Source organism: Staurois parvus, unplaced genomic scaffold, assembly GCF_062004578.1.
Source record: "Staurois parvus isolate SC_StPar_1 unplaced genomic scaffold, SC_StPar_1.0 ptg000119l, whole genome shotgun sequence".
NCBI lineage: Eukaryota > Metazoa > Chordata > Amphibia > Anura > Ranidae > Staurois > Staurois parvus.
The window spans coordinates 71,671-98,064 of record NW_028317915.1 but is presented as its reverse complement, the minus strand read 5'-3'; the positions used below and the strand labels follow the sequence as shown (position 1 = coordinate 98,064).

The 26,394-nt window shown below is 45.9% G+C and overlaps 1 protein-coding gene across 1 annotated transcript in view; it reads left to right on the top strand.

Moving 5' to 3' along the window:
• LOC149467197 (SET-binding protein-like) overlaps positions 1 to 26,394 on the top strand; it is a gene marked incomplete at its 3' end in the record, with an annotated part of 54,211 nt that overhangs the window by 1,614 nt on the left and 26,203 nt on the right. The gene's annotated exons all lie outside the window — the stretch shown is intronic.

Sequence of the window (26,394 nt, the reverse complement as noted above, 5' to 3'; positions counted from 1 at the left end):
GGCTGCAGGGTATTAGTAGGATGCCCCCTGCTGGGAGAGCTGTTAGAGCCGGGCTGGGTAGATGGCCTCTGATTTGTGTGCAGGGACTGATCAAGGTCATCCAGGGTTGACTTTTTATTTCCTCCCCAGATCCTGCAACCACAGAGCTGACCTTTTTGTCTGGCTGTTGGAAGTTGCAGGTTACGTGGAGCTGGAGAGATGAGTGTTTGGATCATGGAGGTCTGAGATTAAGACCGCCTGTGTCAGTGGCTCCTCCGGATCTGTCACCCGCTCCTCCTTCCCATGCTGGAGGATGGGATTGCTCTATCTTCCCCTTTGGATAGCACCCATAACCTACCTGATTTGATTGCTTTAAGTCCCCCTTGGATAGCACCCATAACCTGCCTGATGGTATTGCTCTGACTTCCCCAATGGATAGCGCCCCTTTACCTGCCTGATGGGATTGCTCTGTCTTCCCCCTTGGAGAGCACCCCTTAATCCTACCTGATGGGATTGCTCTGTCTTCCCCCTTGGATAGCACCCATAACCTGCCTGATTGGATTGCTCTCTCTTCCCCCTTGGATAGCACCCTTAACCTGCCTGATGGTACTGCTCTCTCTTCCCCCTTGGATAGCATGCCATAACCTGCCTGATGGTACTGCTCTGACCTCCCCCTTGGATAGCACCCATAACCTGCCTGATGGTACTGCTCTGACCTCCCCCTTGGATAGCGCCCCTTAACCTGAATGATGGTATTGCTCTGACTTCCCCCTTGGATAGCGCCCATAACCTGCCTGATGGGATTTCTCTGTCTTCCCTCTTGGATAGCACCCCATAACCTGCCTGATGGAATTGCTGTCTTCCCCCTTGGATAGCACCCTATAACCTGCCTGATGGGATTGCTCTGTCTTCCCCCTTGGATAGCACCCTATAACCTGCCTGATGGGATTGCTCTGTCTTCCCCCTTGGATAGCACCCCATAACCTGCCTGATGGGATTGTTCTATCTTCCCCCCTTGGATAGCACCCCATAACCTGCCTGATGGGATTGTTCTGTCTTCCCCCCTTGGATAGCACCCATAACCTGCCTGATGGGATTGTTCTATCTTCCCCCCTTGGATAGCACATACAACATATGCGATGGGTTGTAGATGGGGTAGGGGATGTTCTCAGCACATGGAGTCTAGACTGACACAGATCCCTGATCTGCTGCAGTTTCATTAAGCATGGTACAGCTTGTGACTTCTGCTTGGCATTGCCTGTCATGTATACCCTCAGCTGGGGTTTGGTGCAGCAGCGATACCAGCGTGTAGTCAGGGCAGGTTGGAAGTGGTATATAATCTCATTACAGTGGATTAATGCACCAGCAGTCACATCTGTAGGTCTGGCTCTAGGTTTCCCTTCGTGATGATGATTACTAGCCTAATTTGAAAATAATTGGCACATGTATGGACACAATTTCCCAATTCCATTAGTACAATTGCATCTGCAAGTGTATTTGGTCATCTCTTCTTGGTCATGATGTTTGATAGGGTTGTAGACCTGCTAGGTGGCACAGATTTAGCTATACATTTGTAGTGTGCTCCTTTTTCTAGATCCCAGGGTTAGCTTAGTCTTCATAGGCTGACCTTTGTCATACAAGGTTCTGTGGAAGATTGGGGTGCCTCCAAAGGTTGCTATTGGTTCCTACAGCTGTGGCTGATTGACCTTCTATTTGATTGTACCTGCATAGTTCTGGGGCCAACGCCACTTCGCAGTGCCAGCTTCAGAACACCAATTTTCTAGGTGTCTGTTAGGGTGGCATTCTGACCACCAATGTAAGGGACATTTTTTTTCTCACTGACCCCCAATAAATTGGTTTTAAAAGACCTGTTAATTATTTTAATTGTTCCTCTGGGGTAAAAATATTGTAAGAGCCTGCCATAGACTATTTGCTCAGTATGTAATAGACCAGGATGACAAGTCTGACCATGCAATAACTGCATTTGCACGTGTAAGTGGTCACCATACACCTCCCCCCCCCCCCCCCCCCCCTTTTTTTTTTTTTTTTTTTTTTTTGTCCTCCATCATACAGTCTGAAATTTAATGTCAAATGTTGAACCTTTGTGTTCAATAGGCTGTATATGCGCATGTCAAACAGAACCATAGATTTGGCATCTCTTGGTTGAGGATCTACAGATCTCAGTGTGACTCTCTAGTCTAGTTACATACAGGTAACATACTGTATATCTAAACCCAAGACAAAGATGTATATATTGCAGCTTACCAGTTCTTCTATGTGGTGGCTGCATTAGGTTTCAATTTTCAGGCTTTGTACTTTTTCCACAAGTAGAGAAATCACCAGTTGATCCTGCCAGAAATCTAGTGGCCTTGTAACTTCCACTCAGACAATGTTATTCTCCTTTCCTGTGGACTGCAGAACACCACACTGTGTTCTGGAAATTAGAAGAGGGGGAGCTGTTTAGAGTCTAACTGAAGAGATGAAACAAGGGTGGCAATGCTGCTTCCTCACAGATACAGTGAGTGAGTGTGGTCACCTTTAGATAGGAAGTGTGATACTGGTAGGATCACCAGGTGAAAATGAAGGGGTGGGGGGAGGCTGAAAAAATAGACAACTTAAGCAGCCACCACATGTAAGCTGTAATATGACATTTGTGTTTTTGGATTCAGATACACTTTATGTACATTCTTCTGTCTAGACATTGGGACTAATGACTAACTTATTTTTACAAAATTATCAATGGAAAAAGATTTGCTTTGATAGAAGTTGGTCCCATTTTTAGCTTGGCTATTTAAAGTCCATTTAATTGTGACCAACCTCTACTCTCTATGTCAACCTTTCTTGACCTGTTTAGCATGGAGGAACCCTTGAAATAACTGTGTGGTCTTGGACAATAATTGCTATATCTACAACTCGGGATACATTGGTGTGATAGTCATCGGGACGAGCGCTCCATGCACTGGTGATCGCCTGGAAGAATCTTCCTTTACGCTGGTGGCCACCAGGAAGGATCCTCCTTTTCCGCTGGTGGCCACCAGGAAGGATCCTCCTTTTCCGCTGGTGGCCACCAGGACGGATCCTCCTTTTACAATGGTGGTCTATGGCTGTAGTGTTGTCAGTGGTTACTTGTCAGGCAGAAATTGCTCAAGGGACCCCTAGATACCTGTAGAGGAACTGTGTTTGAGAGACTGTCCTATACTATGACTTGGATACATGCAAACCTTTCATGGATTAGATCTGCCCCAGCTTCTAAAAGTTACCTGGTATGCATACTTCCTTGGCTGTCAAATTCCCCCTTTATCTGGACATCCAAGAGGCAAAGATTGCTCATTGCTTAAGGGATCCCTAAAAACCTCTGGAGGAACCCTAGGGTTCCATAGAACCCTGGTTGAGAGACTGCCTATGACCTGGAAACCTTCACAGACCCTCTAAAAGTTGCCCAATATGCATACTACCCCCTTCTTTATTTAGAGGTAGGAGGCTAGAAGGCAGAACATGCTCGAGGAACTCTTGGCAATCTCTAAAGAACTCTGGTTGAGGGGTTGCCCTATACATGCAAACTGTCACAGACCAGATTTTCCTTTTGCTTCTAAAAGTTGCCTGGTGTGCATACTAAATTAGCTGGCTCTTGGATTATCTTCCTCTCTATTTGGATATCCAAGAGGCAGAAATTGCTCATGGGACCCCTAGCAACCTCTTAAGGAACCATAGCGTTCTTCAGAACCCTGGTTGAGAAGCTGCCCTATACCATGATCTGATCTAGAGGTATGCAAACCTTCATAGACCAGATATTCCCTGGCTTCTAAAAGTTGCCTGGTATGCATACTTCCCTGCCTGTCAAATCCTTTCCCTTTCTATCTAGATATACAAGAGGCAGTGGTTTCTCATTTCTTAAGGATCCCCTAGCAACCTCAGGAGGAACCCTAGGGTTCCACAGAACCCTGGTTGAGAGGACTGCCCATGCCTTGTATACTTGCAAACCTTCACAGACATATTGCACTGGCTGGCTCTTGAATTCTCTTCCTCGCTATTTAGATATCAGAGGCAGAAATTGCTCACGGAACCCCTAGCAACATCTGGAAGGAACCTTAGGGCTTTGCAGAACCCTGGTTGTGAGGCTGCCATATACCATGATATGGAGGCATGCAAACCTTCACAGATCTACCCTGGCCTCGAAAAGTCGTCTCGTATGTGTACTGCACTGGCTGACTCTAGTACACACACTCTCTATCTGAATATCCATGGTTCTTTCATCGATTTAGACTTGTTCCTCAAGAGTTTCTCTTGCATCTCCAACTGATATTGATCTCTAATCTGTGATTCATATCAAATCATCCCTATACCGGCTAATTTATTGTATGCTCTGCTAACCAAGGGGTGCCAGTTGTTCCTATGTAGCCCTTGTCCAGGCCATGTATGTCTTCACCGGTCACGCCACCGCTTTTGTTTAACAAGGGTCGCCTATATCTAAGTGAATAACAGACAGCAGCTGTGACAAGTATTTCCTATTGGTTTCCGCTTGCAGTAAAGTCTGCAGATAATCTCGCTGTTGATTTGACATTCTCAGGAGGGAGATAGCGCTTATTATTTGTATCCAGCGGAGGAGGCTCAAGCCAACGTTCACAGAGATAGAGAGAAGGGTCTGCGCACCTCCCCAGTGCCCCCTCCTCCTTTCTCTGTTACCCTTGCAGCGGCAGGACTTCCTGTTGAGGCAAAATGAAACCCCAAAAACCGTGTGCAAGGATCATGGCCTCCCGTTCTAACCGGTCTAGAAAAACAACTTACAGGATGCCACTTGTTTCTGTTCTCCAGGGCTGCCCCTCCTGCTGGCTTTGTTTTTTTGGCTGCATATGTGATCTGACTGGCTCAGAAGACCCCTAAGCTACAAAGTGACATTTGCTTAATACGGCAGCCCTCCTCCTCCTCCTCCTCCTCCCCCCTCCATCACTCACACTTATATAAATAGATCCCCTCACCCTCCTTGCTAGCCAGTGTGCTACCATGTTGTCTGCCTTTCCTGTACAATTCTACAGTGTATGTCTCTTGCCGGGGTGGCTCCTCGCTGATTGCTGAATAGGAAATTGATCCTTGTTTGCTCTTTGACCTGGTCAGTGTCTGTGACATTTGTCTGCCAGAGTGCACAAGACCAGGACTCCTGCTGGGCTGTTGGGTGCCCAGAGGAACAGTGTTTGGCTTTTCATGTTTGCAAAGTGCTGATTGTTGTTTTGGCTTGTGGATAAGCCTTGGGTTATGTAACCCCATGCCGTTCAATGTAAAGCTGCTTTCCAGACCAGCAGCCATTCAGCTGGCAACAGATCTTACACGCTTAAACAGCCTTGTACTAGACTGTGCAGTGGTTGTCGCCTTACCAGGTGTGTAGGGGGCCCCCATCTGTGACCTTTGACAGCTCCAAAGGGCCACACTGATTATTCAGTATATGACAGAGGGCTATTAGAGACTGCACGCCTGCTAGGGGAGACCGCCGGAGACTGCACGCCTGCTAGGGGAGACCGCGAGAGACTGCACGCCTGCTAGGGGAGACCGCGAGAGACTGCACGCCTGCTGGGGGAGACCGCGAGAGACTGCACGCCTGCCGGGGGAGACCGCGAGAGACTGCACGCCTGCCGGGGGAGGCCGCCGGAGACTGCACGCCTGCCGGGGGAGGCCGCCGGAGACTGCACGCCTGCCGGGGGAGGCCGCCGGAGACTGCACGCCTGCCGGGGGAGGCCGCCGGAGACTGCACGCCTGCCGGGGGAGGCCGCCGGAGACTGCACGCCTGCCGGGGGAGGCCGCCGGAGACTGCACGCCTGCCGGGGGAGGCCGCCGGAGACTGCACGCCTGCCGGGGGAGGCCGCCGGAGACTGCACGCCTGCCGGGGGAGGCCGCCGGAGACTGCACGCCTGCCAGGGGAGACCGCGAGAGACTGCACGCCTGCCAGGGGAGACCGCGGGAGACTGCACGCCTGCCAGGGGAGACCGCGAGAGACTGCACCCCTGCTAGGGGAGACTGCACGCCTGCAAGGGGAGACCGTCGGAGACTGCACGCCTGCAAGGGGAGACCGTCGGAGACTGCACGCCTGCAAGGGGAGACCGTCGGAGACTGCACGCCTGCAAGGGGAGACCGTCGGAGACTGCACGCCTGCTAGAGGAGAGCATCAGAGACTGCACGCCTGCTGGGGCAGACCGCCAGAGACTGTACGCCTGCTGGGGCAGACCGCCAGAGACTGCACGCCTGCTAGAGTCAGATGATGCGTGCATGCTGGGGGAAGGCGGTCAGAGGCCGAGCACATACAACAGGGGTGATTGGAGACTGAAGACACATTCCAGGACTCATGCCCATGGGTTGTAGATAAAATGCCAATCCATGCTTGATTTTACTGCAACACTTGATCCTGTGTAGAATGTGTGTACACATTGTATGTATGAAAACATTAATGTAATGTTTACAAGCGTACAGCACAGGTGTGCTATTGGTTGCTTGAGCTACCTGCATCCTATCAATGAAGGACACTAGGCAGCTTGAGCCGTCTGCATCCTAGCAATGAGGGGCATGTGTTGGCCCTGAATGAGTTATTTATTGGCAGTTGTACAAATGTGAAAGGTCAGTCACCTGACTGCTGAAGAATGACTATTTCAGGGCCTACATGCATCCTTCGTTTCTAGGATTCAGTCATCTCAAGCTGTCTAGTATCCTTCGTTGCTAGGATGCAGGTGGCTCAAGCCGCTTACCGTCCTAGCAACCAATAACACACACTTGCACTTCACACATTCAGGTCCAACATGCAAATAGTGTGCAATAGGCAGCAGCGCCTTCTGATTACACACCATTATATACGTGTCAGTCCTAAGCAGTGGCTGTGGCCAAGAGTGCCGCCTGCTTCCTAGCAATATAGAACATTCGGCGGGAGGAGCCACCTGCTTCTAACCCCCGGTTCACATCTGTACAGGTGGTGCCGCTGCGGATCCGCACGAAAATCCGTGCAGCCACACCACCCGCACAGAGAATTGCAGACCTGCGGACGTGTGCCATTAGTTCTAATGGCATGCCGGCCGCACTGGGAAACGCAACCGTACTGGGGAACGAGGTTCCCATGCAGGCTGCGTTTTCCAAAGTAGTGCAGGGACTTCTTCCCTGCGTGTCAGGGGCACAGGAGTCCATTCAAATGAATGGGCTGTCGTGCCCGAGCAAAACGCGGCCTGCACGGCCGCATAGATGTGAACCTAGGGTTAGTGTCCCTATGTTGCTACACGGGCGGACTGACCATTTGTAAACTCTGGCACCACCCGGGGTCACTAGGGGGCCCCATGAGATGCCCCTGGTACCTTTTTTCATAGGCTTTTATGAGTTTGGGCAAGGACACAGGGGTCCCATGATCCCCTATTGCCCGGGGGCCCCATGTCTGTCCGCCCATGTTGCTTCATGCATACTGCATAAAAAAGATGAGAAAACGTATCTCCCAATTTGGGATTTGGGCTTTTTTTTTTCTGAACGCTGTTTTAGAATATGGATTCATTGGGAGCCAAGTTTAGAATGCCATATGGATCTAAATGCTGAGTTTTTTTTGGCACTTGTATGCATAAGGCCTTAGTTATAGATTGTGGACATGCTACATGAGACTAATGATCACTGTCATAATAAATCCTTCCCCCCCAACTGACTACTGAGGTCTGCAAAGGGCCACACAGCAAGTACCAAAGGGCCACAGATTGGGCACCAAGGTTCTCTTTTGGTTCTGCCCACTATCCTAGTTTATGGCCATGGCAGAGAGGGAAGGGCAAAAGGAGATGAGGTCTCTGCAGAGGTCCATACGCCAAAAAAAAACAAGTATCTCTGCGCCCTGAAGTCACAAGTGTTGCGCACAGCCGGCTGTACAAATCAATGATGGGCAGCACAGTGGCTAAATGGTTAGCACTTCTGCTTGGCAGTACTCGGGTCGTTGGTTCGAATCCCAACCTTGGCACTACCTGCCTGGAGTTTGCATGTTCTCCCTGTGCCTGCGTGGGTTTCCTCCGGGTACTCCAGATTCCTCCCACACTCCCAAAGACATGCTGGTAGGTGAATTGGCTCCTGTCTAAATTGGCCCTAGTTTGTATATATGTGAATGTGAGTTAGGGACCTTAGATTGTACGCCCCTTGAGGGTTAGGGACTGATGTGAATGTACAATATATATGTAAAGCGCTGTGCAAATTGATGGCGATATATAAGTACCTGAAATAAATAATGACAGGTTTCGGCTGTACAGTGGCAACCACACATCTGAACATAGGCATGTGTACAGGGATGTTTCAACATCCCTGGATGCAAAATATATACTTCAAGGGATGGATGTGCACTCTCCCCTATGTGTGGTTACCGGCATAGAGCTGAACACGGCATTAGTTGGTTTGTTTTTGTTGTTTGTTTTTGTTTTTTGTTTTTTTTTTTTATGTTTGTGTACAGATGCTACGTTTTTCTGAGTGAGCCCCAACAAAAACGTTTTTGCCTTTTTCTTTTCAGACAAGTGATATTTATTTTCATAAATTGTTTTAGCCAACTGCCATGTAATAAAATTTGCAGTCTGAAATGCTGACGAATCCCAGCTTGCTGAGAGATTTTCCTCGAAATATTCTCCCGCTGCAGCTGTTGGTTGACATGGTCAGAGAAGTTTGGCAGTGCACGTGGAGTTTGGGTGTTAGTGGATATGTCACCGGTGGTCATTTTGGCAATGCATTCGTTTGCCAGCCTTTCCTCCATCCGGAGATGAAGTCTAGACGGATTTACAATAAAAGACACAAATGCAGCTCTATATTCATCATTTAATACTTTTATTACCACTAATGTGAGAACGTGAATTTGAATTTGTAAAAAGGTTTTTCATTCCCCGTTACAGTAGAGCTCAGGTTGAGGGAGTGAGAAGCAGCACAAGGAGCCAGTTGAGTATATTGCAGCGCAAGAGGCATGCTGACAGGAGAAGAGAGGATAGTGACAGATTGACTAATAAGTGTTCTGCTTTTCCTCTCACTGCCACTGGCCACCAGGAGATATGAAACTGCAGTCAAGAAAGATGAGGACCCCTAGATGAAAAGATGTAACGAACTCTCCCTTCCTTTACTTTCCATATTGAGTGGTTGGGGACAGGGGCGGACTGACCATTCGAGCACTCGGGCACTGCCCGAGGGCCCGGGATCAGTAGGGGGCCCCATGAAATGCCCCTGGTACCTTTTTTTTATAGGCTTTTTTGAGTGTGGGCAAGGACACAGGGGCCCCATGATCCCCTATTGCCCGGGGGCCCCATGAGTTGTCAGTCCGCCCCTGGTTGGGGAGCAGACTTGAATCATTGGTGCCCACCCTACTAGTGATGTTGGGATGGTTGGTAAGAGAAGTGCAGAATTCAAAAATAAAAACATTCATACTCACCTATGTAGATGCTGCAATGACCCCCGCTGGCTCTACTCTGAGCTCAGTTCTTGGGCCCACCTTGAACCAATGGTGGTGACTGCCAGTCACTGCTCTGTGCTCTGCTCCTCTAGTGCTCACTGGACTGTGCATTGGGCAGGACTCTGTGGCACACTAAAAGGCTAAGCCAGCTGGCAGTCAAGCATCTGGGTGGATCCTGACATTACTGCCGGGATCCTTGCAGAGTCTGGATTGACTCTGTGATGTTATCTTTAGCCCACTGTTGGCAGAATCTCAGACCTAAGCAGGGTGGATTTGATTTAAATCACTAGTGAAAAGGCTCGGTTTTAGGGATGCACCGAAATTTCGGTGGCCGAAACATTTTGGCCGAGAACACCCCTTTCGGCCGATATGAAAAAAAGCACTGATACAGGTGCCGAAAAACCCCCACCACTCAACGCCACTGCGGCCACCGGCCGCCGCTCGGTAGTTCTCAGCCTTACCTTAGAAACCATTGAACGATCCCGGCGCTGGGCATAGACATGAGTGAAGGAAAGATGGCTGCCACTCATCTCTATGCCCTTGGAGGACCAGAGCGATGTCACTTCCAGTTCCGGGCCTTTTTTTTAATTTTATGCACTAGATCAATGGTTTTTTTTGATCCAATGCTTTACATTGCACAGGAGAGATGTACAGTCTTATTGACCCCATATCTCTCCATAAAGAGGACCTGTCACTAATTATTTCTATCACAAGGGATGCATGCATTTCTTGTGATAAGAATAAAAGTGATTAAACATTTTTTTAAAGGGACAGTGCAAAAAAAAAAAAAAATAGTTTAAAGTGCCCCCGTGCTTGCACATAGTGGTGAACGCATACATAGGCCATGCCCTCATATGTTCATGGTGTTCAAACCACACGTGAGGTATCGCCACGAACATCAGAGCGATAGCAAAAATTCTCACACTAGACCTCCTCTGTAACTTTACACTGCAAACTTGTAGAAATTTTGAAAGCATCACCCATGGAGATTTTTAAGTTCCGCAGTTTCACGCCATTCCATGAGTGTGCACAATTTTAAAGCGTGACATGTTGGGTATCTATTTACTCACCGTAACATCCTTTCATATTTTACAAAAAAATTCGGGTATATATATTTTTTTTTAATCATAGTGGATTTCTTTCCAAAAAATATATATTCATTTTTAAAAACCTGCGCATTTCAGTTTTTCGCCAAGTGCATTTTGAATTTTCGTTTTCGGCACCAGAATTTTTCATTTCGTTGCGCCATTACTTATTTAAATCATATCGTAATTTTTAAAGAGCAGCTGTCATCTCTGTCCCGTAGCGGCTCCCCCTCTGACCCGCCATTGACTCACCGACAGTCCCGTTCAATTTAATGGGACGGCTGGTGATGCGGCAGTGACACAACAAGGTGAGGGACGTGGCGGCAGCAGGTGAGCGGATGCCCTCTAACAGGCGCTGCCATGATGGATCTAAAATGACAGGCGCTCTTTAAATGTAAGGAATCCGACTCATTCTTGCTGGTTGTTAGAATCTTTAATATTTGCAAACCTAATGAAGGTTTCCCTTTTAGAATAATAAGCTGCCAGGTTAGTAAAACAGAGATATCATAACCGATTTCAGGTTAATAGGTTAATCACACATAGCTGGAGAACGACTCCAATTCTTTTACTTCATGTTTTTTCTCATGGTTCCTGTGACATTGTGTGAAGGCATCAATACAGTGCATGTTATCTCAGCTTGCAGGCCTTGGATTCATTGAATGAGTTTACCAATAATGTAAATATTGCAGAATATACAGCCTCATGCTACATAACTAAGCTCCATTTCATGCCGAATAAACTAAATTATTATCCGGAGGACACAGCAGAACACCGATCGCTGTACGGGACCTATGTGCGAGGTCCTGATCATGTGATCACTGATTGGCAAATCAGTGATCAAATGAATAGTAGTAAACAAGTTGTCACTTGTTGCCATCATTGCTTACTACGTGTGAAATCTGTGAATGATCACAGAGGTCTCATGGTACATGGTTATTCCCAACAGCCTTGTACCATGTGACAAGCTGTGACCAATCACAACTCACACATTATTTCTCAATGGCTGCAAGAATGCAGCCAGAGAGGAGGAGAGACAATTGCTTTTACAGCCTTTATGGGTGTAAAAGCAATCAGAGTTAAAAAAAAAAAAAAAATCTATGGAGACACTGTACTGCTAGGGTGACAGTATGTTAAAAAACAAAAACATAAATCTAAAAATGTAAAAAAAAGTTAAATAATTTTTGTTTATAAATTCATTTGGGTTATTTTTTTTTTTTACTTAAAAGATAGATGAATACATTTTGGCCAAGATTTATGAAGAAAGATTATTTGTTTGGAAGAAAAACACTTAAAACATTTTTGGGGATATTTTCTTTTAATATAGCAAAAAAATAAAAATCCCAGTGTTGAATAAATACCACCAAAATAAAGTTTTATCTGTCTCAAAGGAATGCTACAAAATTCATATGGGAACAGTGTTGCATGACCGCGCAATTGTCATTCAAAGTGTAATGGCGCTGAAAGCTGAAAATTGGCCTGGACAGGAAGGGGGTGAAAGTGTCCGGACTGGAAGTGGTGAATTTGGTTGTAGTTTTGCAATTTTAGCAGCCCCTCAGTTAAAACCATTCTGTTTAGAATGAAGTATTTTATTTGTTAATCAGGAACTTGGCAAGACAACTGCTACAAATGCTAGAGGGTGGCCTTCCCTCGAGCAGGCTTTGTAGGTGAAAGTCAACAAACCTTCCATGGTTCTTCCATGGTTCTTCCATGGTTCTTCCATGGTTCTTCCATGGTTCTTCCATGGTTCTTCCATGGTTCTTCCATGGTTCTTCCATGGTCCTTCCATGGTTCTTCCATGGTCCTTCCATGGTTCTTCCATGGTCCTTCCATGGTTCTTCTATGGTTCTTCCATGGTCTTTCCATGGTCAAGGAAAGCTTTGCATGGATTCCAGTTCACTTCCTCCCTAAAAGAAATGGCTTTAAAAAGCCATTTGTAAAGAAACCATCCCCATCCCCCCCCCCCCCCAAAAAAAAAATACCTTGGACCCAGCCTTCCAACCCTGCTTGGAAGCTTCTGTGACATCACTGGCAGAGCTCAAAAGCCCATAAGAATGCACACTTGCAGTGGGCTGGATGTAGTTCATTCTCGCAAGATTTGAAGCTTACCGCTCTGCTGGGAGGCATGGTGGCGTCACCAATGCCTCCCAGGGTGAATGGTTTGTTTGCAAATGGCTTTTTAAATATATTGGAGCACTTTGGATTCCACATTCCTTCTTAACCTGAAAGGCCCCTGGACCTCGACATGGTCTATTAAGCGTCTTCATGATGAAGTACAGTTTTGAAGCGCCACCGGCTTTTTTCCCCTCTTTGAGTTTACTCGTGGTTGGGATGTAGGACAAACCCATGCTTGGCCCAGTGTAATGGGCTCTCAGTCAAGAGAGTGACCCAGTGTAATGGACTTGTGATCGCCGAACATACCATTGATTATTAAGCAGCCTGCTACCTAGACTTGATGATAATGCCCTACAGGTCACAGAAATACCCTACAGGTTCTTGTGCACACCTTAAGCAACTTTGAGTGCCTCTACTTTGCTCAGATGTAGGGCAGTTCTGCATGGGCAACTCTTCGCCACTTCCTGGTACTTGCCCACTCCCTCTTGCCTCCAGTGCAGTTCTATTGGCCAATCGCTATTATCTTTACTGGCCAGTAAGATTATGCATGGGCAGGCAGAAGGACAGAGGCTAGCTTTGGCTGGAACGGACAATATTGGCACTTTTAGTGAGGTGCTAAAAGCTACTATAAGATTTTTTTTTTTTTTTAACTTTAAGGGCCGATTTACACTAGAGAAACACAATCCAGATCTGTACCGCATGCATTTTTTAATGTGCGTTTCTGAGGCGTTCCAGTGCGTTTGTGATGTGTTTTTGGCACGGACCAATGTGTTTTTATGCCTTCCAATTCACTTTTTCCCCTCATTTTTCTTCAATTTAAATGGAGACATGTGCGTTGCAGTGCGGTTTTGGTGCATATTGCCGCGTTCCAGTACAGTTCTGTGCAGAAAAAAATGCAGCCTGTTTTCCTTTTTTTTTTTTTTTTTTTTTTTTTTTTTTTTTCTTCCACTGAAACGCACTGGAACTGCAAGCACTGATGTGAACGATGACATTGACAACCATATAACCTACTTTCTGTGTGTTTTGAATGCAGAAAAAAAAGCAACTGAAACGCATGGAGTGTGAACCGGCCCTTAAAGCCATTGGAAATCCATGCCATCTTAACTTTTTGTGCAATTCTCCTTAGGGTCCTTTTACACGGGCGGTCCATTTCTTTCATCAGTTCAGTCACATTTTTTCAAAGAAAAAACGGATCCGTTTTTCGTCAGTTCACACCAGTGTTTCGTCAGTTCACACCAGTGTTTCGTCAGTTCACACCAGTGTTTCGTCAGTTCACACCAGTGTTTCGTCAGTTCACACCAGTGTTTCGTCAGTTCACACCAGTGTTTCGTCAGTTCACACCAGTGTTTCGTCAGTTCACACCAGTGTTTCGTCAGTTCACACCAGTGTTTCGTCAGTTCACACCCGTTTTCCGTCAGTTCACACCCGTTTTCCGTCAGTTCACACCCGTTTTCCATCAGTTCACACCCGTTTTCCGTCAGTTCACACCCGTTCACATCCGCATTTCATCCGTTCACATCCGCATTTCATCCGTTCACATCCGCATTTCATCCGTTCACATCCGCATTTCATCCGTTCACATCCGCATTTCATCCGTTCACATCCGCATTTCATCCGTTCACATCCGCATTTCATCCGTTCACATCCGCATTTCATCCGTTCACATCCGCATTTCATCTGTTCTTCATCAGTTTACATCAGTTTTTTGCATCCTTTACCAATGCAAAAATGGACCGTATGTCCGTTTTACATCAGTTTTTTTGTACTGTACGTTCTGGGTTTTTTACAGATGAAAACTAGGGTTTTCTTCCGTTCAAAAAAATGGATGTTAACGGATGCGGACATTAACGGATGTAAACAGATGATCATCCGCTAGTCCATAGAAATACACGGCTGTCCGTTTTTCGTCCTGAAACGAACATACTGAACGCCCGTGTGAAAGGACCCTTAGATTGGACATATCTTCCTGCATTTAGAAGAAGAAAATAAATAAATTTGTGATTGGCCTGATTTTTGGAGATGATTTGATGGCCGGGGCCCTGCTGCCCTCAGCCTGAAAGTTTATTACAGCAGCCCAGAGCCAGAGCTGTTTGTTTTGATGGAAACATTGTAGCTCGTGAGATGAATCATCGGGAGGAGCGCTCTAAGCCATGGCAGACGTGAAATTATTATAGATTTTGTGTCCAAAGCGAATGTGTTTCATTAAATTTGACAGCTGTAAAAATAATGCAACGGATTGCCAAATATATATTTGCAGTGTAACCCAGACTGTTGTGTGCTCCCTGGAAGTGGTTTGTTTTCAGTCTTCCCGAATTGTTTCAGAATGCAGATCTGTGGTGTGTCTGGTAATGCCGGGGATACGAATGTGGATTGTGTGGTGGCTGGTCTGAAATGGCATCGCAAGGAGTTAAAGTGCACCCATCCTAAAAGGTCATTGCTGACCTCTGTCTAGTAGCATTTGTTATGGAGATATCCTCTTATTCCCTGTTGTCACTGGCACAGGAAGTGAGGACCAATTAGGTAAACATAATAAAAATCTATTAGGCTGTGACCTTCCTCCCTCTACTGAACACTGTGAAAAAATTTTGATGGAAGTCGAAAATTTTTTTTTATTGTATGTTGATGTTTGGGCTTTTTAGGTTTACCCATTCACGCCAACGCCTACCGGCCCTTTAAGGGTTTCGGGAGGCACGGTTTAGCTGTCAGGGCAGTCACATGATTGGGAAAGGTTCCGGTCGAAAGAGGAGATCGGGACCTTTCCGTGAGTACTGGACGTGTGTGCTGGGAGCGTGCGCTCTCAGCACATATGTCCTTTTTTAATAGAACGCAGTTGCTTGGGGTCTAGGCCCAGACCCCGGGAGACCGCACATTTGCGTTCGGCCGGCTTGAAAAGGTTAAACTGCTTTATTGCTGCAAGGCTTACCTTAAAGCGGAGCTCCACCCAAAAGGGGAAGTTCCGCTTTAAGCCTTTGTCCCCCACTCCCCATTAAGGATTGGCACCTTTGGGGAGCAGGGGGGGAGTGGTTACCCAAATTTGACAGGTTATTCAATAGAAAGGGTGGGACTCTCAGGGTGCATGAACATGAATATCAAACATATTAAAAAGATATATAATTTTATTTCATATTTTTAAAACAAAAAAAATCTAAAAACAATTTCAGTACTAAGTGTAGAACCGAAATTCAAACTTGATTATATAGTTGTAGTTACTCCCTACATGTGTCGCCCTCACGGGCTTCTTCAGGGGAGGTTTTTGAAGAGATTCCAACCGCTGTGGCAGTCTAAAAGTATATAAAATAAATTATACAATTACCAAACAACTGTAATGTATCCAATACAGTGTATCAAACAAAATATATATATATATATATATATATATATATATATATATATATATATATATATGGGACTCAATGGCTCACCCTGGATGTGAAAGCTTGCAGAGCTAAATGCAAATGACCTCAAAGACCTTAATTGGCCCACACATCCAAAACAGTCGCCTAGGCTATCGGAAGTTGTCCTTCACCACCGAACCCCACTATCCCTATAGTAAAAATTAAAGTTAGGTTTGCACAGGTTAGGCCTATTATCCCTGATGAAAGCTGGCCTGCTGCTGGTTGATTTTTACAATTTTGTATCCTCTAAACCAGCAATGGGCAAACTACGGCCCGCGGGCCGTATACGGCCCGGCGGACCTTTTAATCCGGCCCGCGGAGCTAGGCTCCCGCAAGGCCAGTGGTCGGCAAGCCGCGGCTCTTTACAAATTTAGATGCGGCTCTCCTGTGTGCCGGGCGCCCGCTCCCCTCCCTCCTCTCCCCTCCTCTCCTCTCGGATGGCCGCCCCCCCTCTCGGATGGCTGCCCCCCTCCCTCCTCTCGGACGTCAGGACTCTGCAGCTGTCAGGATGTAGGCGGGGCAGCCAGGATGTAGGCGGGGCAGCGTGACGAACTCCTCTCACAGTCCTCCCTGAAGACCAGAACGGCGCGGGAATACGAGAGGAACGCGCGGACCAAAGGTAAGTGAATTGACACAGGGGGGGGGACTTACTATATGGGGGACTTACTATATGGGGGATGAATTACTATAGGGGGGACTTACTATATGGGGAATGAATTACTATATGGAGGACTTACTATATGGGGAATGAATTACTATATGGGGGACTTACTATATGGGGAATGAATTACTATATGGAGGACTTACTATATGGGGAATGAATTACTATATGGGGGACTTACTATATGGGGAATGAATTACTATATGGAGGACTTACTATATGGGGAATGAATTACTATATGGAGGACTTACTATATGGGGGATGAATTACTATATGGGGGATGAATTAATATGGGGGATGAATTAATATGGGGGATGAATTACTATGTGGGGGATGAATTACTATGTGGGGGATGAATTACTATGGGGGATGAATTACTATGGGGGATGAATTACTATAGGGGGGATGAATTACTATGGGGGACGAATTACTATATGGGGGACGAATTACTATATGGGGGACGAATTACTATATGGGGGATGAATTACTATATGGGGGATGAATTACTATATGGGGGATTAATTACTATGGGGGATTAATTACTATGCTTACTATGGGGGAATATTACTATACTTACTATGGATGACACATACACATCATTCATCTACTCTTGGTCCGGCCCCCGGGTCCAATATATGAACCCATTGCGGCCCTCAAGTCAAAAAGTTTGCCCACCCCTGCTCTAAACTGTCCTAATTCTTGTAATAAAGCTCTGGTCTGTGCTCCTTGTCACCAGTAAATTTGGGACTAGCCTTGCTCACTAAAATTGTCCTACTGCTGGTCAATTTTATACTACGGTATCTTCAGTCATTTAATTCATGTTGTTAAATCATAAACACATGCCTGTTTTCTTTGTCTCTAGTACATTTTGGCACATGTCCTTGTTTAAAGCTGCCCTGCTACGAGCCAATTTTACAATGCTGAGTCATCTGCAGTATAGATCCAGCCGGTGTTCTTTGTCTATAGTAAATTAAGGCTCATTATCCCTGATTTAGGCCTCATGCACACTGAGCGTTAAAAACACTGCTTTTAGGGATGTCTGGCGGTTTTATTTATTTATATTTTTTCTGTCTCTAAACACCCCTTTGTGTTAGCCTGTGTGTGCCCATGCATTTAGAGGAAGAAAAAAAAAAACCCATAGTGCATAAAGGAGAAGCAGCATTTTGGCCAAAAAACGCTTGACATGCCTAAACGCGCGTTATTGCTAGGCAAGTGATTGTGTGTTCATTTCAATATCCAGGATAAATTATTATTCTGGTCAATTAAATGAATTCATGCCCAAGCGCTTGACGTGCTTAAACATGTCTAGACACGTCAGTCGTTTTTTCTGCAAAAACCTTTTGTGGTGACTGGTTCTCTTTAACTTCTTCCCTACCGCGCTATAGCCGAAGGACGGCTACAGCGCGGTTGTCTAGTTCTTGGATGACATCCATGGGCGGCATTCCAGAACATGCCCCCAGTGGCGCGCACCCAGCGCCGCCGGTGATTGCTGTGGACCGTCACTCGTAAGCAACTTTTTCCATGAATTCTCTTAGCAATTATTTTTAAAGGGTAGGTTGCCAGGTCTTTCCCCAACCCCTACCATGCAGGAGATCCCACATGGCCAGGGATGAAACTAGGACAATTTAGACAAGAGCCAATTCACCTACCAGCATGTCTTTGTGGGGTGGGAGGAAACCGGAGTACCCGGAGGAAACCCACGCAGGCACAGGGAGAACAAGCAAACTCCAGGCAGGAGGTGCCGAGGTTAGGATTCGAACTGACGACCCGAGTACTACCAGGTGGAGGTGCTAACCATTTAGCCACTGTGCTGCCCACTGATGAACCACTTATAGGGTGTGACTTACGATTTGCAAATCACGTTGCAAGTCGCACCCGATGTGACCGGGGGGTATAAATTCAGGTTCACCAGTTCTCAGTCCGGATTAGAACCAGCTGAACCTGTGCAGATTTGCACATCCCTACTAAGCACCTATATGACTTTTATGGTGCTACTTTCCCCCAAAAAAAAGCCAATCGGATACATTGTGTGAGACTTAGTGGTAGCGGCTACACCCAAGTTTGCTTGGCAGGGAGCCCAGCGGTTTTGCCACTTTTTTTTTACCTCCCCCCCCCCCCCCCCCCTTGACTCTCAATAGGTGTAATTGAAACCAGAAGACTTTTTGCACGCAGGGCAAGCCAAGAAACTTCTTCTTTTTTTTTTTTTTTTCCAGGCGCGGAGGGGAAATAAATAATTTTTGCTGATGTTTTTTCAAGTCGCTGCAGCCTGGTCCCTGCCAAGATGTACACTTATTGTTATTAACACGTTATCAATTTAAAGCTTGAACTGTTTAGAATAACTCTTTCTGTTCCAGCCGGACTGCATGGGGTCAGCCTCTGTCTCAGCAGCGGGGGGCTGGAGAAGACGCCTATCTTGGATTAGCGATGATTGCGTGTTTTCCATTTTTAGTGTAGATAAAATAGAAGATGTGCAATGGTTGTCGAAGGCTCGCTTCACACTCGATGCGTTTTAAAACCGTGCGTTTTGTTTGCAATTTCACCGCCTTTTCTGAAGATTCGTTTGCAACTTGTGAAGATTTCCCAACGATTGCTTGCATTTTCTGCCGATTTTTCTTGCAATTTTCATGTCCTGCTACTTGCCGGAGGGGACATTAGAGGGGATGTACTAGTCACAGGGAGGAACGATGTGAGGGGTCAGGCTTGAACAGGCAGACGGCAGTAAAAAAAACTAGGAAAGGGTTAATCAAAAATGATCACAAATTGCACATATTTATTTATTTCAGGTACTTATATAGCGCCGCCAATTTGCACAGCGCTTTACATATATATTGTACATTCACATCAGTCCCTAACCCTCAAGGGGCGTACAATCTAAGGTCCCTAACTTACATTCATACATACACATACTAGGGCCAATTTAGACAGGAGCCAATTAACCTCCCAGCATGTCTTTGGAGTGTGGGAGGAAACCAGAGTACCCGGAGGAAACCCACGCAGGCACAGGAAGGACAGGCAAACTCCAGGCAGGAGGTGCCGTGGCTGAGAATCGAACCAACAACCCTAGTACTGCCAGGCGGAAATGCTAACCATTTAGCCACTGTGCTGCCGACATACTTGCGTTTTTGCAGTGCGATTTGTATTGTAGTCTATGTGAAATTGCAACATACTGCAGAAAAACAAACCATCTTTGAAATCAGGCTGCAGCAAAATCACGTATGTTAAGACATTCATTAGATCCGATTTTGGGTATGATTTTAAATTCCCAAATCTCACCTGAAATTGCGGCAGTGGGAACCACGGCTTAGCCCTGGTTCGCAGCGGTGCGAATTGAAGTGCAACGTGATTCACTAATCACACCTGAAGCTGCATCTAATGTACTTCTGTAGCCAGGGGTGGACTGACCATCTTGAAACTTGGGCACTGCCCGAGGGCCCGGGGTCAGTAGGGGGCCCCATGAGATGCCCCTGGTACCTTTTTCATAGGTTTTTTTTTGAGTTTGGGTAAGGACACAGGGGCCCCATGATCCCCTATTGCCCGGGGGCCCCATGAGTTGTCAGTCCACCCCTGTCTGTAGCGCTGTCTTAATCGGTGCGTTTTTGAAGTAGCGCGATTTTAAAAATAGTTCCTGCGCTACTTTTTCCTGATTTCATTGCGACTTGCATTGACATCTGTTAACCACCTCCAGTCCGGACACTTTCACCCCCTTCCTGTCCAGGCCAATTTTCAGCTTTCAGCGCTATCACACTTTGAATGACAATTGCGCAGTCATGCAATGCTGCACCCATATGAATTTTTTTAGCATTTTTTTGAGACAGATAAAGCTTTATTTTGTTGGTATTTATTCACCACTGGAATTTTTATTTTTTTGCTATGTAAATGAAAAAGTCCAAATATTTTGAAAAAAATTGTTTTTCTTATAAAGTTCTGCAAATAAATAATATTTCATCATAAATCTTGGCCAAAATTTATTCTGTTATCTTTTTAGTAGGAAAAAAAAAACAAATTAGTTTATAACCAAAAATTATCATTTTTAAACTTTTTTTTTTTTTACATTTTTATTTATTTTTTTTATATTATTTGTTTTTTTTTTACATACTGTCACCCTAGCAGTAGTGTCACCATGTACTACTTGTGGGGGGTGATTTTTTTTTTTTACACTGATTGCTTTGCATTCTTGCAGCCATTGAGAAATTCTGTGTGAGCTGTGATTGGTCACAGCTTGTCACATGGTACAAGGCTGTTGTGAATAGCCCTGTACCATGTGATCTCTGTGATCATTCACAGATTTCACACGTAGTAAGCAATGATGTCAGAAGTGACATCTTGCTTACTACTCTGCATGTGATCACTGATTGGGACCTCACACAGAGGTCCCGTACGATGATCAGTGTTCCACTGTGTCCGGAGGTCACAGCGGGCACCGGATCGCGGTGCTGCGTGCTCCTAGGGAGCGCGCACAAGCAGGGTGCGGGGAGGCCTCTTATAAACGACCACCCACCCCTGCACTGCCACCGTCTGGCCGTTTATATACAATGGCCAGACGTGAAGTGGTAAAATGAAGTTGCAAGCCACAGTGAAATCGGAGGTATAAATCGCACTGTTCTGCAACTTTGAAATTGTGCTACTTCAAGTAAATTGGCGCGATTTCAAAGTTGCAGTCAGTGTGAACCAGGGCTGACACCTCAGTCACACCAAACCGGACTCTGAAATTGTGCGACTTACACCCCGGTCACACTGGATGTGAATTGGCATGTGATTTGCAGGACGTCTGACACAGATGTCTATGCAAATCGCACCAACAGTAGTGCATGTACTACTATAGAAATCATTGCGGCTCCGACCAAGTCAGAATTGCACTGATATGACCATTGTAATGGCAGACAATAGGGTGCGACTTGGCATGCGGTTTGCAAGTCACATGGCATGCAGATCGCAGGTAAATTCGTATCACTGGGGACTTGGACCTATATTCTAGGAAAGTGTTATTGCTGCTGATTCCCAATTTGAGAGAGTCCTGTAAACCTCAGATGTGAAATGTGAACAAAGCCTATCCCTCTATATTGTGTACTACACATCAATTGCTGATGAGAAAAGGTATTTAGCACTAGATATAGTGAATGCAGGGTCCGGGGAGAGCGGATATAGTGAATGCGGGGTCCGGGGAGAGCGGATATGGTGAATGCAGGGTCCGGGGAGAGCGGATATGGTGAATGCGGGGTCCGGGGAGAGCGGATATGGTGAATGCAGGGTCCGGGGAGAGCGGATATAGTGAATGCAGGGTCCGGGGAGACCGGATATAGTGAATGCAGGGTCCGGGGAGACCGGATATAGAGAATGCAGGGTCCGGGGAGAGCGGATATAGAGAATGCAGGGTCTGGGGAGAGCGGATATAGAGAATGCAGGGTCCGGGGAGAGCGGATATAGAGAATGCAGGGTCTGGGGAGAGCGGATATAGAGAATGCAGGGTCCGGGGAGAGCGGATATAGAGAATGCGGGGTCCGGGGAGAGAGCGGATATGGTGAATGCGGGGTCCGGGGAGAGCGGATATAGAGAATGCGGGGTCCGGGGAGAGCGGATATAGAGAATGCGGGGTCCGGGGAGAGAGCGGATATAGAGAATGCGGGGTCCGGGGAGAGAGCGGATATAGTGAATGCGGGGTCCGGGGAGAGAGCGGATATGGTGAATGCGGGGTCCGGGGAGAGCGGATATGGTGAATGCGGGGTCCGGGGAGAGCGGATATGGTGAATGCAGGGTCCGGGGAGAGCGGATATGGTGAATGCGGGGTCTGTGGTTTAGGAGCACTTTAAGGCCTTCACACACGTTAGTATTTTACACATGGGTGTCACCGGAGTTGCCCCTGAATGGCGGCGCTCTGATTTGCACGACCTCTTGTACCCAGCTCTAAGGATACGTGTTCTGTTCCTGGTCACACGGCTCTCTTGTAGAAAGCAGACGTAGAATAAAGCCTCTGATTGTTTGTCACATTTATTGCTGTCTTGTGTCCTGAGTGGTGAGGTCGCTGTGCAGAGATGATGCAATATCTGACTGTTTGTGGGGAAGAGGCCAAATTTGGTGAATAGTAATAATAGCTGATTATCAGTGCTGGCCCCGCGCCCCTGGCTGTGTGTCGGGAACATGCTCCGAATTCCAGGTCTGGCCAGGCAATCATACGTTTCAGGGCTCAAAGAGGACCTGTCACGCGGCCTTTCGTCAATACGGAAAGTATGGAACTTCAGGTTCAGAGGACACAGCCGTTCACTTGCCAGGTGTACCTAAAGCTGAAATTTAATCAGCATGTGTTACCTTTCCTAGGTTCTACTTTCTCTGTCATAAACGTGCAAAAAAACATTTCCTCGACCTTATCGACCCAGTGATGTCGTCACTGGGTCTCTGTGCTTCTCTATGCAATGCAAGCAAATTTTGCGGCTACAGAGAGGAGTCAGCAGGGTGATGTGTATAGAATATACAGTAAGTACTCTTCTCGAGCTTTGCATGCTGATGCAAGCAGTGGGCTGGCTTCTAGGAAGAGTTATGCAACTATACATCCTTGATGGGTGGGTGGCAGTATGAGGGAATGGGCATTTGTTGTATTTGCGTGCTCATCGCCTACACGTAATGCTGAGCCTCTGATTAAAATAACTCCAGTAAATGGAACGGGCAGGCCAGGGATAGTCAGGCTGGGAAGGAAAGTGCTAGATGATGATGGATGTTCCCCAGCTCAGAAATGAAGTGGGCTCTATCTGACTTGCTGCAGCTTCTACTGCACTTTGTGAGTAGCTCACAGTGTTCTGTGAAATCAAAGTGAGCCATTTCCGTCCAGGAGAGGAGCCGGTACAACTGTGCAAGACTGAAGGGAAGGCTGGAGTTCAGGTTTAATTTGAGTTTAGGTCACTTCAGCATGACTAGTTGTGTTACTGCTGACCACAGATGTGGCTTTGTTATACGTCTAGTACAGAGATATTCCAAGGGGGACTATTTAGGTCTAACCACCCAACAATGATCTGGTTTGCGATTGTGGTCTGGTTCGAGCGGAGATGTTGACCATGATGTATATTTTAAATTATAGAAGAATCCAATGAAACAGCAATAAAGTCCTATTTTCAGTGATTTTTTTCATTTATAAGAAAAAAAAATATTATATATATACTGTATATATATATATACTTTTTTTTTTTTTTCATTTTCAGCTGTTTGGAGTCATTAACCTCCCTAACGGTCTGATGATGTTCATATTTCTGTGCTCAAAGCGGTACATTTGTTTGCATGGAAATATGTATTTTTTTTTATTGTAGGCCTGTAATTTTTAGGAATAACTCACTGAAATCTGTCCGAACAAGAGTCTAGTAAACATCCCGGGTATGATAAAATGTGAAACACGAAATCATAAATTATAATTTAATAAATAATCATAAAAAATAATATAATACATTTAATTCAATAATATAATCAAACCAAAAACACTGAAATGTGAAATATAGCGCCAAGTTCACACATCGCTGAGCTCAGTCACAGAATCGTTTTCAGTGTCTGATGATGAATTTCCCCCACGAATCATTATCACTCAATTCTGCAAGTGGTTCTGATTTACTATCGCTGTTCTCTAGCCGGTCTGAAACCGTTTTTGACCTAAAGGGACGCTTTTTGGACGCCATGGACGTTTCTCAGTTTCCAGGCAGAAAGAACAGTAAAAATGCAGGCAGGGGACAGGACAAAGCACTCGGGACAAAATGTATGTGAAATGGGTTGATACAGGAATGTTATACTATGTGATTTTAGTGAATGTCACTTTTTCACATTTTTAAATTTCCCGCCATTCCATCCCCCGTACCTCCCGACGTCGCCGGGAACGGAACCCGGAAGACAGATGCCGGCATCGGCCGGAGGAGATGGCCCGGACACTGCAGGGGGGACATCGCGGGAGCGCAGGACAAGGTAAGTGCAGAAGAGATCCCGGAGCAACGCTGCAGAGTATTCCGGAGTGTAGCTCAGGATTACCGCTTGTGGTGCTGAAACTTTACCCCGAGCTACACTCGGGAATACCGCCAGGGGGGTTAAAGCCTCTACTAGGTTTTTATTCTTTTCTGTGACTCCATCAAGATTTCTCTTTATTCCCTGTGTGGTCACCAGGAACAACAATAGAAGCCGCCCCTGTATTTTACAGCACCTCCAGAACGTATTCCCAGCGCTTAACTTTTGCCACATTTTGTTATGTTACAGCCTAATTCCAAAATGGATTAAATTATTTTTTTTCCTTAGATTGGGGCGACGGTTCCTCTTTCAACAGGACAACGACCCTAAGCACACAGCCCCAAAAACTGAAAAGAGCTTTGGCTGTACTTCTCCTTTTAGTTTTAGCTGAGCTGTGCACAACTGTGTCATCTAATAACAGGGATCTGTGAATAAGGTGACTACAAGTTCCATCTTCTATGGCAGCACAAGGACTCTAGCCCCATAACCAAAGGTCTGTACTTCTGTATGGTTCTGGGGCTGGAGACTGTGGATTGTAGTTGTACCTCATTGATTGCAGTTGCTTTAGTTCAAAAATGTAACAAGTGCACATTTTTTATTTTATTAACAAAGACCTATGAAAGGGATGACCACAAGTCCCATCTACCATCATAGTAGAGGAATTCTAGCCCCATCAGCAAAGGTCTGCGCTTCCGTACGGTTCTGGGGCTGGAGCCTGTAGATTGTACTAGCACCAACCTGATCACTAATTGCTTCAGTGCAAAAATGTAATAAATAGACATTTTAATTTCTTTTTTTATTAACAAAGATCTATGAAAGGGGTGACCACAAGTCCCATCCCCCATTGTAGCAGAGGAACTCTAGCCCCATCACCAAAGGTTTATACTTCCATACGGTTCTGGGGCTGGAGCCAGTAGATTGTACTACCGTAGCACCAACCTGTTCGCTGTTGCTTCAGTGCAAATATTTAATAAACAGACATAAAAAAATTTTTAATACATTTTTTTTTAAATGTGTATTTAACAAGGATCTATGAATGGGGTGACCACAAGTCCCATCTGCCATTGTAGCAGAGGAACTCTAGCCCCATCACCAAAGGTCTGCGCTTCCATACAGTTCTGGGGCTGGAGCCTGTAGATTGTACTACCACCAACCTCATCGCTGTTGCTTCAATGCAAAAATGTAATAAATAGACATTTTAAAAAGATTTTTATTAACAAAGATCTATGAAGGGGGTGACCACAAGTCCCATCTTCCATTGTAGCAGAGGAACTCTAGCCCCATCACCAAAGGTCTGCGCTTCCATACGGTTCTGGGGCTGGAACCTGTAGATTGTACTAGCACCAACCTGATCGCTGTTTCTTCAGTGCAAACATTTAATAAATACTTTTTTTTTTTTTATTTTTATAAGTAACAAAGATCTATGAATAAGGTGACCACAAGTCCCATCTGCCATCGTAGCAGAGGGACCCTAGCCCCATATCAGATGTTCTGTACTTTGTACAGATCTGGGGCTGGAGCCTGTGGATTGTACTCACACTGCACTGATCATGGTTGCTTTAGTGCAGACATTTTAATAGATAATAAATAATATTGATTACTTTTCAAATTATTATTACTTTTTTGCAAAAAGTGGATTATTCCTTTAAGCAGCTCTCCTATGCATTTGATCTTTATGTAACAGTTATTATTCCTTTGTGGTTGGTTGACTGTTTTCAGCCTTTGACGGGCAGACAATTACAAGTCCATCCTATTCCTAATGTTTGATATTATTCC